Here is a 14,812-nt window from a genome sequence, read left to right as displayed (position 1 = left end):
CATCAGGATGTGACACACTGTTTCCTTTTCTGCGGAGCCATCTCTGCCACACCTGGCCCCTGCGGAAATCACGGAATGGATATTTTACTTCCTATAAACACTTGCCAGTTGACACCCATCTTTGCCTGATTGTAATCCACCATCCAGTATTGCGGAGAGAAATTTTCACACCATTTTCGGAACACATTTAAAGCTAGAGCTATGCAACAAGCAGTTTCAAACTGTACAATGACCATGCTATCAGTTGCGGAACCTAATGGTGTTTTCACTACAAGAAGAAAAAGTGGCATTGCATAATCGTTGGTCTTATGGTAGAATCCAAACAAATGACTGCAGTTCCATACATTACGAGCATGTTTTTCATGAACTTTGACTGGAAACAAAAACGCGTTAAGATAGGATAGGAGTAACTTTATTAAAATGCCGGGAACCGACGGTTTCACGCATCGTCACATTGGCCAAGCGTCGACCCAGGGTTATGCCTTACTCTGCACTACCCCAGTTCGGCAATGCCTCACACTCACTGGCAACATTCTCGTCCATGTCATCAGATGTGCTGCAACCTGTGTTCTTGCTTGTTGCGTATGGCTGATACATTACTGAACTTTCAGGTTGCGCAGACTGGATTTTTTTGACCAGATTAGGTGCATTTGTTTGGTCGACAGTGCTAATCCGGTTTCTTCTGAGAGATGTCCTTAGCAGAACAAAAAAATTCCCTGTTGCTGCTGTCAGATTTTTCATAATTCAAGAAAAACACACCATGCACATGGTAGCGAAGACACGTTTTGACATCCGACATGGATGTGATGTCTTCTCTTACCAACCTGGCTGTGCGCTCAACTAAGCTCTCTCCCATCGTTTTACCAAAGCCTTCGATGTCACCAGATCCGTGGTTCGTGTGGCTAGGGCTGGCAGCTGAGGCAACAGTCTCTTCTCAGAGGCTGCTGCTTCACTTCTTTTTAGCCGGCTAATCTTGGCCAATTTTAATTTCTGCTCTTTTATTTGCCCACATGGCTAAGGTATGTTTGTTTATTTATTTGTTTAATTATTTGTTCCCCCAAAGCACCACAGTGGCTTTACAGTGGGGGGTAATTTGTACAAAGCAAAAAAAAAAATTAGAAGGGCACTCACAATGTCAATGCAAACACTTCATTGTCAGTAATATTAACAAAAAATGAAGATAAAGCATTCCATTCTCGAAAAGTGTGAGGAGAAAACGACATCTTGAACATTTCGGTTCTTAATCTGAATTCGTCCACTTTATAGTTATGATCAACCCGCTCGGATCTGTAGTGTGGATGAAACATGTACTTCTCTTTAGGAGTAGCAGTCCTGTTACAGTATATATTATGAAAAATTTAAGCCTTAGCTTTGTCCTTCTTAGTTCAAGGTGTTGCCATTGCAATTTCTGTTTTATGCCAGATACACTAATGTATTTACTATAATTCCCAGAAACATAGCGAGCTGCTAAGTTCTGGACTCTTTCTATTTTTTGTCTGTCGGTCTTTGTCGTCTTTCTAACCGAGCAAAATCATGGTCAAGCAATTGACTCACTTTGTTATCGTGGCATTGAAAAAGAACAGAATTACATTTCTCCCACTGTGCAACAACTTAGTGATGGTTCAGGCACGATAGTCCCTGAGGTCAGCTCCACAACACTGGTTGCTTCTGTACTGGCATCACTGAAGCCTGTTTCTGTTTATGTGCAGTGGTTCAAAGTTTGGTGTGGCCTGTTGAGATATTCGTGAGACCGTGACAGGAAAGTCCTTCTTTGAACAAATTTAAAAGCTGCGCAGAAATGTTTGCAGGGGCACGTGTGCTTGCAAAAATCAAGTCATGTACATGAGGGCTTGTTGAGGTCAACAATGTGAGATCCATCAGCCCTCTCAGTTGCATCAGCACGGGTGCATTCTTCTGCATTTACAAGACTCCTCAACATGTGCTGCATGAAGTTGCGAGGGGGCCCTTGCAGATATGTGTAGGGACATTTTCATTCTGCTGTCAGTACAGTGCTGACAGTCTCATCTTTGTCGTAATCAATTTTTTCTCACCGTCTGGCAAGTATGAGTAAACAAGGGCTGTAATAAGGGAGGTAAGGGATCCTTTCCTGCTTGTGCTGTTTACATAATGTGCCTGGAGCACTCTGTTCTGTGCCTTGATTTTGTTGTCTGTGGTAAGCACATCAAATTTATGCTGTTAGTGCAGAACTCACATCTCTTTCATAGACAGCCACACTGTTTGAAAATAATTTTGGAACTTTTAATTTCGCCAGTACTCTGAAGTCATGAGACCATCCAGAGAGTTCTCAAATGCATCTGGATTAGAAGCGTTGGCTATGCGCTTCACAAGATTAAGGGCACCATCAGGATGCGACACCCTGTTTTCTTTTCTGCGGAGCCATCTCTGCCACACCTGGCCCCTGTGGAAATCACGGAATGAGTATTTTACTTCCGGGAAACACTTGCCAGTTGGCACCCATCTCTGCCTGACTGTAGTCCACCATCCAGTATTGAGGAGACAGATTTTCACACCATTGTCTGAACACATTTAAAGCTTGAGCTATACAACAAGCAGTTTCAAACTGTACAATGACCATGGTAGCAGTTGTACAACCTAATGCTGTTTTAACTACAAGAAGAAAAAGTCACATTGCATAATCGCTGGTCTTATGGTAGAATCCAAACAAATGACTGGAGTTCCATACATTACGAGCATGTTTTTCATGAACTTGGACTGGAAACAGAAACGCATTAGGATAGGATAGGAGTAACTTTATTGAAATGCCGGGAACCGACGGTTTAACGCGTCGTCACATTGGCCAAGCGTCGACCCGGGGTTAGGCCTTACTCTGCACTACCCCAGTTTGTCAATGCCTCACACTCACTGGCAACATTCTTGTCCATGTCATCAGATGTGCTACAACCTGTGTTCTTGCTTGTTGCATATGGCTGATACACTACTGAACTTTCAGGTTGCGCAGACTGGAGTTTTTTTACCAGATTAGGTACATTTGTTTGGTCGACAGTGCTAATCCGGTTTCTTCTGAGAGATGTCCTTAGCAGAACAAAAAAATTCCCTGTTGCTGCTGTAAGTTTTTTTTCATCACTTGTAGAAAGCACGTCATGCACATGGTAGTGAAGACACGTTTTGACATATGGCATGGGTGTGATGCCTTCTCTGACCAACATGGCTGTGCGCTCAACTAAGCTCTATCCCATCGTTTTACCGAAGCCCTCGATGTCACCAAATCCATGGTTCGTGTGGCTAGGGCTGGCAGCTGAGGCAACAGTCTCTTCTCAGAGGCTGCTGCTTCACTTCTTTTTAGCCGGCTAATCTTGGCCAATTTTAATTTCTGCTCTTTTATTTGCCCACATGGCTGAGGTATGTTTGTTTATTTGTTTGCCCACAGCACCACAGTGGCATTAGTGTAGGAGGTGGAGGGTAGGTTGTACAAAGCAAAAAAGAAGAAAAATTACTAGGACAGTCATAATGTCAATGCAAATACTTCATTGTCAGTAATATTAACAAGAAATGATGATAAAGCATTCTATTCTCGGAACTGTGCGAGGAGAAAACGACATCTTGAACATTACGGTTCTTGATCTGAACTCATGCACTTTATAGCTGTGATCAACCTGATTGGATCTGTAGTGTGGATGAAACATGTACTTCTCCCTAAGAATAGCAATCCTATTATAATATATATTATGAAAAAAACTTAAGCCCTAGCTTTCTCCTTCTTACTTCAAGGTGTTTCATTCTAATTCCTGTTTTATGGCAGACACACTAATTTATTTACTATAATTTGCAGAAACATAGCGGGCCGCTAAGTTCCGGACACTTTCTAATTTTTGTCTGTTGGCATTTATCGGCTTGCTAAGCTAGCAAAATCATGGTCAAGCAATTTACTCACTTTGTTATCGTGGCATTGAAAAAGAAGAGAATTACATTTCTTCCACTGTTCAGCAACTCTTTCGGTGCAGTGCCGAAGCCATTCTGTTTGTACAAAGTGATGGTTCAGACATGATAGTTCACGAAGTCAGGTCCATAACACTGGTTTTTTTCTGTACTGGGATCACTGCAGCCTATTTCTGTTTGTTGTGTGCAGTGGTCCAATGTTATGTGTGGGCCACTGAGACATTCGTGATGCAGTGACAGGAAAGTCCTTCCAGTCTGGTACACTGCTTGCTAACTGAGCGAAAGCATGTTCAAGCAGTTCACTTGAGAGAGCACTTGATTATGTGGCACTGAAAAAGAAGAGAAGTACATTTCTTCTACCCTCCTCAGACCCGAGAAGAAAGTTCCGAGAGAAAATGTTTATTTCATCTATTACCGTATAAACTGCATATAGGTCGAGTGGGAATATAGGTCGACCCCCTTACCTTGAAGTGAAAATAATTGAAAAAAAAGAAAAGAAGCAAATATTGCCGAAATGCATTTATTATCGGCTTCGGCTGCGTCCGTGAACCACCGGAGCGGCGACCTCACTCTGAGCTGTCATCAGTGTCGTCAGAAGACGATCCTTTGTCGCTCGCTGCCTCCCAAAGTGCGTCGTCCTCAGTGCCATCAAGCATGTTGCTTATGCAGTACTTTTTGAACGTGTTCTCGACCATGGCGTCTGGCAAAGAACGCCAGGCCGACAACATCCAGCTGCAGACGGTCGCAAGCGGAGGCCTTTGCAGGCGGCCCGTCGGCGCCTTCGGGTTGTCCCCGGTCATCCACTCATTGTACTCATGCCGCACTCTGTCCTTAAAGGGCTTGTTCAGTACGGCATCGAGTGGCTGAAGGGTGGACGTCATTCCACCAGGAATAACGACGAGGTACGTCCTAGCCTCGCTTAGGGCACGCTTCACTGCTTGCGTAAGGTGGCCACGAAACGCGTCCAACACCAGCATGCTCCGAGGGTGCAGCAGTGCACCGGGCCGGCGATTCCATACCACGCGGATCCACTCGATCATCATAGCCTCATCCATGTAGCCCTTCTCATTAACTCGCACGATGACACCTGAAGGGAAGGCTTCCTTCGGCATCGTTTTTCTTTTAAAAATTACAAAAGGTGGCAGCTTTCTGCCATCAGCTGTACACGCGAGCATGACAGTGAAGCGCGAGTGCTCACTGCCTGTCGACAGAAGCTTCACCTCTTTGGCGCCGCGTTCGCTGACGGTGGTAGACGAAGGCATGTCACACCACACAGGGGTCTCGTCAGCATTTTCAATTTGCCCCAGCATGTAGTTATGCTCCTCTCAAAGGCGAATCACGAACCGCTAGAAACTGACGAGCTTATCAGCGTACTCCTCCGGCAGCTTTTGCCATATTGATGTACGCCGACAGAGGGAAAATCCCTTGCGCTTCATGAAACGGCGCACCCATGCCTTCGGTGCGCTGAATTCTTCTCGGCATAGTCCGGCTTCACGCGCAAGCTCCAGGGCTTTGCACTGAATCAGATGCACTGTCACGGGTAGTGAGCACGCACGATGATGCTGCAAAAAGTCCACAAGTGTGTCCTCCAGTTGTGGGTGCACTGCACGACGCCCACGAAAGGACATTTTGCTGGGGTTGCACGCGAGCAACTTATCCTTTTGGCCTCGCCAATAGCGCATGCTCTTTTCCGAGACGCCGAACAGGCGCTGAGCGGCCATGTTGTCGTTCGCTTCAGCGAACTCGATGACTTTTTTTCTTGAATGCCGCCGTATACTGCCTCCGCGTGCGCTATTCATTGTTGAAACGGAATTTCGCACGAGGGCGAACAAAACACCGCACGCGAAAACTAACGGCCAGCGAAGAAGAAAGGAAATGGAAACAAAGACGTTTGGATGTCGATACAGCTTCGGCTATCCGTTCGCGAGCAGCTACGCCACATGTTGCCAGACTGCGACTCACGTTCTGCTAAAGGCCGCTATATAAGACGAGGGGTGACTTTAGCTTGCTATTTTTAAGAAAAAATCTCGACTTATGTTGCGGTTTATACGGTATATTTGCTGTTTGTGTCTTCAGAACACGAATAATTTTCAATTTCAGTTACCGCGATCTCGATGTGTCTGAAAATGCATGTCCCCCTGCAGGGACATCTGGGTCACTATTGACATATTGGCTGTGCGTTCTAGGAGACATATTTGTGCACACGTCCTCAACAAAGCCAGAATGCCACACCACTCAGAACTTCAAAAAAGCAAAAATTTATTGTTTACGTTTTCAGGTGAACGCTATGAACAAAGTTGGAGAAGCAATTTCGTCCAATCTCAATGCACAGGTAGACATTGCACTGAGCACATCGGTGACGTGTTTTCATGCCACACCCTGCATTTCGGCATCTTTGGCCGCTGGTTATTACATCCTTCAGTGGGAGATGAAGTGCCCCTTGTTTCCGGAAGGTTTGTGAGGGAAGCGCATTTGTTTTTTTTCTGGCTGGATGTCCATTTCATCCTCATGAGAAAGCTCCTGTCTCAGGTTTTCGCATATGAGCGCCTCCGCTACATGCATCTTGAAATCAAGGTAGTCCATAATGTTCTTCTTGGCGAGGCCCATGGTGTTTTTGTCTGCTCTGTACTGGAGCCACCCGTTGACGCAGGCAAAATCCGACATGTGGAGGATTGTACGTAGGGTCCACCGGTTAGTCCGGCTTCTTTGTGTGTAGAGAGCTAGCAGTCGGTCAGCTAGATCTACTCTGCCCATTTTGTCAGTGTAGTTTTTTTTGACAGCAGGGCGGGGGACGTCCAAGTATTTGTTTTGTTTTTTACACCACATGCAGGCGTGCTCCGGATCAACGCCAAATGCTGCAGAAAGCATCAGGATAGGCTTTTTATCAAGCCACTTTGTGCAAGAAACTTTTTGTCAAATCTGATGACTTCTGCAGTTGTGCCCCTTGATTGCTTAACAAAATCCTTGTCATTCATGAAGTGCACTTCCTTTGTAAGGTGGTTTTTGATCACCGTGCCAGTGGCAAATATGTCCTTCTTCATCAGCTTGTCCATCAAAGAACTGGACGTAAACCAGCGGTCAATGTAGAGCATCGAACATGATGGAACAGTTTCCACTTGTGCCAGAACTGAACTTCCAGACACACCAAGGCTGAGGTCGGGAAAGGTGTCCTTGCCCTTGTATATTCTGAAGTCATAAATCAGTTTGTCCTTACCAGCTAGAGCGAAGTTCTTCAGCCCCACTGGATGTGGCTTGTTCGGAATGTACTGCTTGACCGGGCAATGGCCGCAAAATGGGATAATTTCCTTATCCACGCAAAAGCAGTTTGGCGTTCCAGGGACAAGCAACCCTGCCGAACCATTTCTACAAAGGGTGCAACCTTCCAATGCCTTTGCAACTTTTTGTCCTTGTCGGTGACATCGTCTTCAGTTTGGCAGCATAGGTTAGACATATTCTGGAAGAAGCGATCTCTTGGCATGGTGTCAGCTATTGCGCTCACAGCCATTCCTTTTTTTTCCAGAAGAACCGGATTCGTGGATAGCCTATAACTCCCATCAGCATCGAGCAGCCCAAAAATTACTTCACTTCCTGAGCGCTGATTTTCGCCGCAATTCCTCTATTCTTGTGTATCTGCTGGCTTGTTTTCTCAGCCATTTCTTCAAGCATATCATCTTTCACGTGCTGTTTGTAGTAATCAAGGAGTGAGAAATCACACCTAACTTCAGAAAAAACACAGCCTGCTTCTTGGTCTGGCACAGCATTTTCTGGAGCTGATAGCGCTGTTCGCCACAAAATACGGCGCTGTGATGTTTTAGCTCTTGGTTCTTCGCTGTCGCTGTCTGACGAGGCATCCATGTACTTCTCAGTATCGCAGTTGTATGCGTCAAAATTCTCTCCTTCACTTTCCGAGTCAGATATGTTGGAGTTATCTTGGTCACAAATTGATATTAATACCTTCTCTGCTTTGCTAATGGTCAGGCCTGAAATGAAAAACAAAAATCTGTTTTAATTCTAGGCGGCCAACTTTTACCAAAAATATGTCATCAGGCGAAACCGAGCGGGGACCGAGAGATCAGGGACATTTTCTTCAATGCGCGTAAAGTGCCGAAAAACTACGCTTTGGTGCAAAAAAAAGCGCTAACATGTTCAGCAAACCATAGCGATTCTAAATATATTGCATACAATGGCCAGCAAAACAGTTATCAATAATCAAAGAGCACTTACCTTGATGTCGCGTGTAAAACGTGCTCGTGCTGATGGTAGCCATGTTGTTTTGCTCGACGAAGCGAGCAAACTCTGTGCGCTCTTCACAGATGGCGCCACAGTGCTTGTCCTCCGTCAGGGACATCAGGTCTATATTGTATGAAAGCTGAGTTTTTCGTCAGAGCTCGAGAACCAGTGTCCCCGTAGGGGAACAAGGAGTCTGAAGAGGCTACTGTTCAACTGGTCAGTGCAGTGCCGAAGGCATTCGTTTGTAGTGATGGTTCAGACACGATAGTCCCTGAGGTCAGCTCCACAACACTGGTTGCTTCCTTACTGGCATTTATGAAGCCTATTTCTGTTTATTATGTGCAGTGGTCCAATGTCACGTGTGGCCCATTGAGATATTCGTGAGGCCATGACAGGAAAGTCCTTCTTTCAACAAATTTATAAACTGCGCAGAAATGTTTGCAGGGGCAATTGTGCTCATGTACATGAGCGCTTGTTGAAGTCAACAATGTAGATCCATCAGCCCTCTCGGAGTGAACAGAAAATGTCCCGTTGATGGGCAGCTCAGCTGCATCAGCACTTGTGTATTCTTCTGCATTTACAAGACTCCTCAACATGTGCTTCATGAAGTTACGAGGGCATCCGTGCAGATATGTGTAGGGACATTTTCATTGTACTGTCAGTACAGTGCTGACAGTCTCATCTTTGACGCAGTCAATTTTTTCTCACCGTCTGGCAAGTACGAGTAAAGAAGGGCTGTAATAAGGGAGGTAAGGTATCCCTTTCTGCTTGTGCTCTTTACATAATGTGCCTTGAGCACTCTGTGTGCCTTGATTCAATTCTCTGTGGTAAGCACATCAAATTTAAGCTGTTAGTACAGAACCCACAGCTCTTTCATAGATAGCCACACTGTTTGAAAATAATTTTAGAACTTTTCATTTCGCCAGTACTCTGAAGTCATGAGACCATCCAGTGAGTTTTCAAATACATCTGGATTGGAAGCGTTGGCTATGCACTTCACAAGATTAAGGGCACCATCAGGATGTGACACAGTGTTTTCTTTTCTGCAGAGCCATCTCTGCCACACCTGGCCTCTGTGGAAATCACAGAATGGGTATTTTACTTCCTATGAACACTTGCCAGATGGCACCCATCTCTCCCTGATTGTAATCCACCATCCAGTATTGTGGGGACAGATTTTCACACCATTGTCTGAACACATTTAAAGCTTGAGCTATGCAACAAGCAGTTTCAAACTGTACAATGACCATGCTAGTAGTTGCGCAACCTAACGGTGTTTTAACTACAAGATGTGGGGTTTTAATAATTGGGGAGATATAAATACATTCTTCCCGCTTGACCGCGGCTGACACAGTTCAAAATCGCACGGACCCCACCCCGTGGTCGCGTACACTACCAAGCGCACGCTGACCATGGTGGGCCTTGCTCTGTGGGAACAAAGGAACAACACGCTGGCTGACACAAACAAGGCATTTATTGCTAACACAACAACGCCAGCTAGCAACAAAATACACTGAGGAATCGAGGGCTTTCGACTCACCAGCACGGTTACGAGCGAATGTTCGCCCACGGTAGGGCAGAGGAAAACTCCGAGGCCGGACAGGACGAGATGTGGGGTGAACGTTCCTCCCCACGAGGGTTTGTGCCAGCTGGCGAAAAGCGGAGCCTCGTGCCGAATGTCAGCGCGCTTCCCCTGTCTGGAGCAGAAGAGGACCGTCTCTCCCCCGCGCGTGCGCAGCAAACATGTCATCCGTGGTACTCGTGTTGCTACGACGTGAGCGCCCTCCCCTGTTAGTTATATTAACACAACTAAGGAGGGTGCATTGAGGGGAAGTGAACCACAGGGGACGAGTCGCATCCCCACAAAGAAGAAAAAGTGGCATTGCATAATCGTTGGTCTTATGGTAGAATCCAAACAAACGACTGCAGTTCCATACATTACAAGCATGTTTTTCGTGAGCTTCGGCTGGAAACAAAAAAGTATTAGGATAGGATAGGAGTAACTTTATTGAAGTGCCGGGAACCGACGGTTTAAGGCGTCGCGATATTGGCCAAGCGTCGACCCGGGGTTATGCCTTACTCTGCACTGCCCCAGTTCGTCAATGCCTCACACTCACTGGCAACATTCTCGTCCATGTCATCAGACGTGCTACAACCTGTGTTCTTGCTTGCTGCATATGGCTGCTACACTACTGAATTTCAGGTTGCGCAGACTGGATTTTTTTGACCAGATTAAGTGCATTTGTTTGATCGACAAGAGATGTTCCTAACGGAACAAAAAAATGTTGTGTTGCTGCTGCCAGGTTTTTCATAATTCAGGACAAGCACATCATGCACATGGTAGTGAAGACATTTTTTGTCATCCGACATGGATGTGATGCCTTCTCTGACCAATAGGGCTATGCGCTCAACTAAGCTCTATCCCATCGTTTTACCGAAGACTTCGATGTCGCCAGATCCATGGTTCATGTGGCTAGGGCTGGCAGCTGAGGCAGCAGTCTCTTCTCAGTGGCTGCTGCTTGACTTCTTTGTAACCTGCTAATTGTGGTCGGTTTTAATTTCTGCCCTTTTATTAGCCCACATGGCTAAGGTGTGCTTATTTATTTATATATTTATTTATTTATTTATTCACCCACAGCGCCAGAGTGGCATTACAGTGGAAAGCGGGGGAGGGTTGTACAAAGCTGAAAAAAGAAAAAAAATTACAAGGGTGAGTCACAATGACAATGCGAACACTTCATTGTCTAATATTAGCAAGAAATAAATGTAAAGCATTCCATTGTTGAGCAGTGTGAAAAAAATGACTTCTTGAACATTTCGGTTCTTTATTTGAATTCGTTCACTTTATGGCTATGATCAACCCACTCGGATCTGTAGTGTGGATGAAAAATGTACTCATCTAGGAATAGCAATCCAATTATAATATATATTATAAAAAAATTTAAGCCTTAGCTTTCTCCTCCTTAATTCAAGGGGTTCCCATTCTAGTTCCTGTTTTATGCCAGACACACAAATCTATTTACTATAATTCCATGAAAAATATCGAGCAGCTTAGTTCTGGGCACGCTAACTTTTGTCTGTCGCTCTTTGTCGGCTTGCTAACCGAACAAAATCATGGTCAAGCAATCCACTTCAGATAGCACTTCTTTACTGCGGCACTGAAAAAGAATAGGATTACATTTCTCCCACTGTTCAACAACTTTTCGGTGCAGTGCCTAAGGCGTTCTCTTTGTACAAAGTGATGGTTCAGACACAATAGTCCATAAAGTCAGCTCCGCACAACTGGTTGCTTCTGTGCTGGCACCACTGCCACCTATTTGTGTTTGTCGTGCAGTGGTCAAATGTTATGTGTGGCCAATGAGATATTCGTGATAACGTGACAGGAAAGCCCTTCCTTCATTCTGGCACACTTCTTGCTAACCTAGCAAAAGCATTGTCGAGCAATTAACTTACTTCAGATAGCACTTCGTTACTGTGGCGCTGAAAAAGAGTAGAATTACATTTCTCCCGCTATTGAACAACTTTTCGGTGCCGAGGGCATTCGTTTGTACTGATGGTTCAGACACGATAGTCCCTGAGGTCAGCTCCGCACAACTGGTTGCTTCTGTGCTGGCACCACTGCCGCCTATTTGTGTTTGTCGTGCTCTGCAGAGTTGACAGTTTCAGCAGTATCATCCCCTTCGCAGCCCAGCTCGTCCTCTTCCACAGCACAGGGCACATACCCCCGATTCTTCATCTGTGAATGATCTAAAGGAAAAGGCCAAAACTTGCACACTGGCTCAAGAATATGCGCATCAAGCAAAGGCAGCAGAATTTCCCTTTCTTTTGTCTTGCCTTCATGCACAAAATATTTCCATTATTTAGCACTCATGACAGCAACTAGCCCAGCGGTACACAATGATATTATTATGCTGGTCATCCAGGGCTGTACCTAAATGAATGGTTACATGGGCACAAATTATCATGAATGGTACTGGGTCATGACTGCCATATCAAGGTAAAATCTGAACAAATGGCCGAAAGAGATGTAACCATGTAACCCTAAAACTAAATGAGATGCACTTTGTGACAAAAAAAGCACTTTCGGCAAGTCATTGCTGCATCAGTCTTGTGCAGAAATCTGCTCAGTATTTCACATGACTTCTACTGAAGCAAATGGAATGTTCCCATATGCTTCGTTTCCTCATCCCACTTGATGCGTCTACAAGACTTCATACTGCTGCCACAATTTTTTTGCCCCCAAATGAGCTGTTAGTGAAACCATGTCCAGCACTTCGTTCTAGTGCCCTTCTAAAGCGGTGTTAACATTATCCTAAAAATGCACCAACAAGAATAAGCAAGTATAACTCGACCTCACAAAAGTAGATTAGTTTTGACAACAGCCGGTGCATGGAAGAAACAGCATACTATATAGTGGTTTACATACCATTCCGAAGAATTTTCGCACACAGTGCTTTCTGGGGGCTTTCATTGAGCCTCCTCAGCTTTTGCACTTCTTCCTTTTCACCCATGGCTTTCTTCGACGCCTCCAACTCAGCCTTGAGGTCGTCCACCAACGCCTCTAATTGAGCCACCTTCGAGTTGCCTGCTCCTGGTTCTTGAATCCCAGCAGTTGCTTTTCGTCGTTTTTTTTTGCGACTCCTTTGGCTTGACCCTGTAGTCTTGCCTACAGCAAGATAATCAGAATGCAAATCAAGTAACACAATAACAAATGCGAGCTCACCAAGGCCTAATTTCATTGGAAAATTTATGTACAGCATTTCAGCAGGAAACAATGAACCAGTTACAGCAAGATACCACTTGCCCGACTGTCACTTGAACGAAATGATAGGAACTTTTTACACGGCACTTTTGTGAACTAGTACAGAAAGTGCAGCCAAATCGAGGAGACCAAACATTCAAATTGCCTTATGTACTCAACGTGATTGCACCGAAGACAGTGCTAGTCACTGTAGATATTTAAGACAAGCGGTATATCGTGGTATAACCCGCTGACAAATCACTACAAGAACGAAGGCACTATTCATTGTCAGTCCTGCATTTCGTTTGCAAATGATCTTTTTGCATGCCCTAAGAGCAGTTGGACAGTGCGTCACATTCGTCATGTGGTACCAACAAACCCACAACCAAGCCTTACTGAAAGCATGTAATCCTTGTATGAAACTGTTGACAAAGGCGGGAAACAATACAAATTATCCCGCAATTAGGAGCACATGCTATCTTGAAAGCAACTCTTTTTAAAAATCTTGCTAAACAACTGTGACTCGCACTGCGAACTACTGCCATGCAATTAAAACATACGTGGACGCAGTGCCAATTTATATTTTTTTACCACGGGCGAACATGTCTCGAAACTCATGCAGACGTTCACATTGAACTCTGCATGTGATACATAAGGACTCGCGCTTTCTGGACATCGTTTGTTTTAGCATAAAATTTGCCACCGTCGTGTTCACTTATGCAATGAGGGTGGGGGGCTTCGGACTGATGTCGAACAAGTGATGTTATTTAACGTGCACTGACATCGTGCCTTTCACCTCCATTCAAACGCGGCCGCCGCGGCCAGGATCGATGCAAGTTGCTAGTAGCAGGGTTTCTGATGGCCAAGCACCACAGCCTACAGAAAATTCACTTGAAAGCGATTGCTATTCGCACCTTTTTCCTCGGAGGAATGTCTTCTTAGCTGGCGCATTTTCGTGCTTTCTTGCGGCGCCCTCTCCAATGCCGCATTTCTTCTTCCGTATCTGCGGTTTGCAGTGCACATCATCAATTTATGGGTGCTAGAAAACAACTTAAAAACGCGCCTAAACACAGCGCTTACCTGTCATGAAGATGATTTTGGCTTCGTAGAAACCTCCGCAGGTAGTCGCGTCGCCGTCCCAGTATACTTCGTACACCTTATTGCGGTCGAAATCTTCAATGTCGTGCGGAAAAAAATTCCGCACGTCTGTGTGCTGAAGCACGTAGCTCTTCTCCTCGCCAACGTAGCGCACAAGCACGTACGTACATGTCGCTATATTGATAGGCAAATAAAAACATGTGGAACAACGCACAAGCCTCACGCAAGTCGCCGCGACACCTCGCTGAAATGAATAGTGCAGCAGGCGCACGTCTCCGCGAGAACCCAGCAGCGGCGGCGCTGTGATCGCCAGCGCTTAACACCACGTCTCGAAAAGAACACTTTAGTTTTTCGACTTTTTTTGCTTGAGTACGCATTTTCTCGCCCAAAGGAATGTCCGCGCACTAATTTATTAACGTAAAACAAATATATTTTTGTTTCTTGTTATTACTTTGCTAACAAACTGTATCTAGAAGTGAGCGTTTGTAGCGCCGCCATTTTAGTTTGCGGATGGCTGAGGTAAATGCCCTACCGGGTAGTTTGTTCTCCAGGCAGCACTTTTCTCCACTACTGTGCTAGTATGCTAGCCACCATACCGCCGCGGCGGTATGGTGAATGCTCCAAGGTGAATGAGAATAATTTCTTCTTTAGCAGCAATCACTGGTGCTACTTTTAGTACTTTTACTAGAGCGCTATGCATTTGCTCTTCCACTATGCTCTGGCATGTAACATGTGCTTCTAATGCGTTTTTAATTTTTTAGTCATAGCTTCAGGACATGTACTGCGCGCCAGTGTTGTTGTAAAAAAATGTAATCATATATATCG

General features: G+C 45.2%; 4 pseudogenes; all 4 read right to left on the bottom strand.

Moving 5' to 3' along the window:
- Window positions 1-478: 478 nt before the first annotated feature.
- LOC149345946 (uncharacterized) lies at window positions 479-1,017 on the bottom strand (annotated as a pseudogene).
- A 1,826-nt stretch (window positions 1,018-2,843) lies between these two features.
- On the bottom strand, window positions 2,844-3,382 carry LOC149345945 (uncharacterized; annotated as a pseudogene).
- A 2,954-nt stretch (window positions 3,383-6,336) lies between these two features.
- On the bottom strand, window positions 6,337-8,266 carry LOC149345944 (uncharacterized; annotated as a pseudogene).
- Window positions 8,267-8,483: 217 nt separating this feature from the next.
- On the bottom strand, window positions 8,484-9,562 carry LOC149345943 (uncharacterized; annotated as a pseudogene).
- Window positions 9,563-14,812: the final 5,250 nt, after the last annotated feature.

This window comes from Amblyomma mixtum, chromosome 4, assembly GCF_055824585.1.
Source record: "Amblyomma mixtum isolate Tamu chromosome 4, ASM5582458v1, whole genome shotgun sequence".
In the NCBI taxonomy this organism is placed as follows: Eukaryota; Metazoa; Arthropoda; class Arachnida; order Ixodida; family Ixodidae; genus Amblyomma; species Amblyomma mixtum.
The sequence above is the reverse complement of the archived record's forward strand: the minus strand, read 5'-3'. Positions and strand labels throughout refer to the sequence as shown.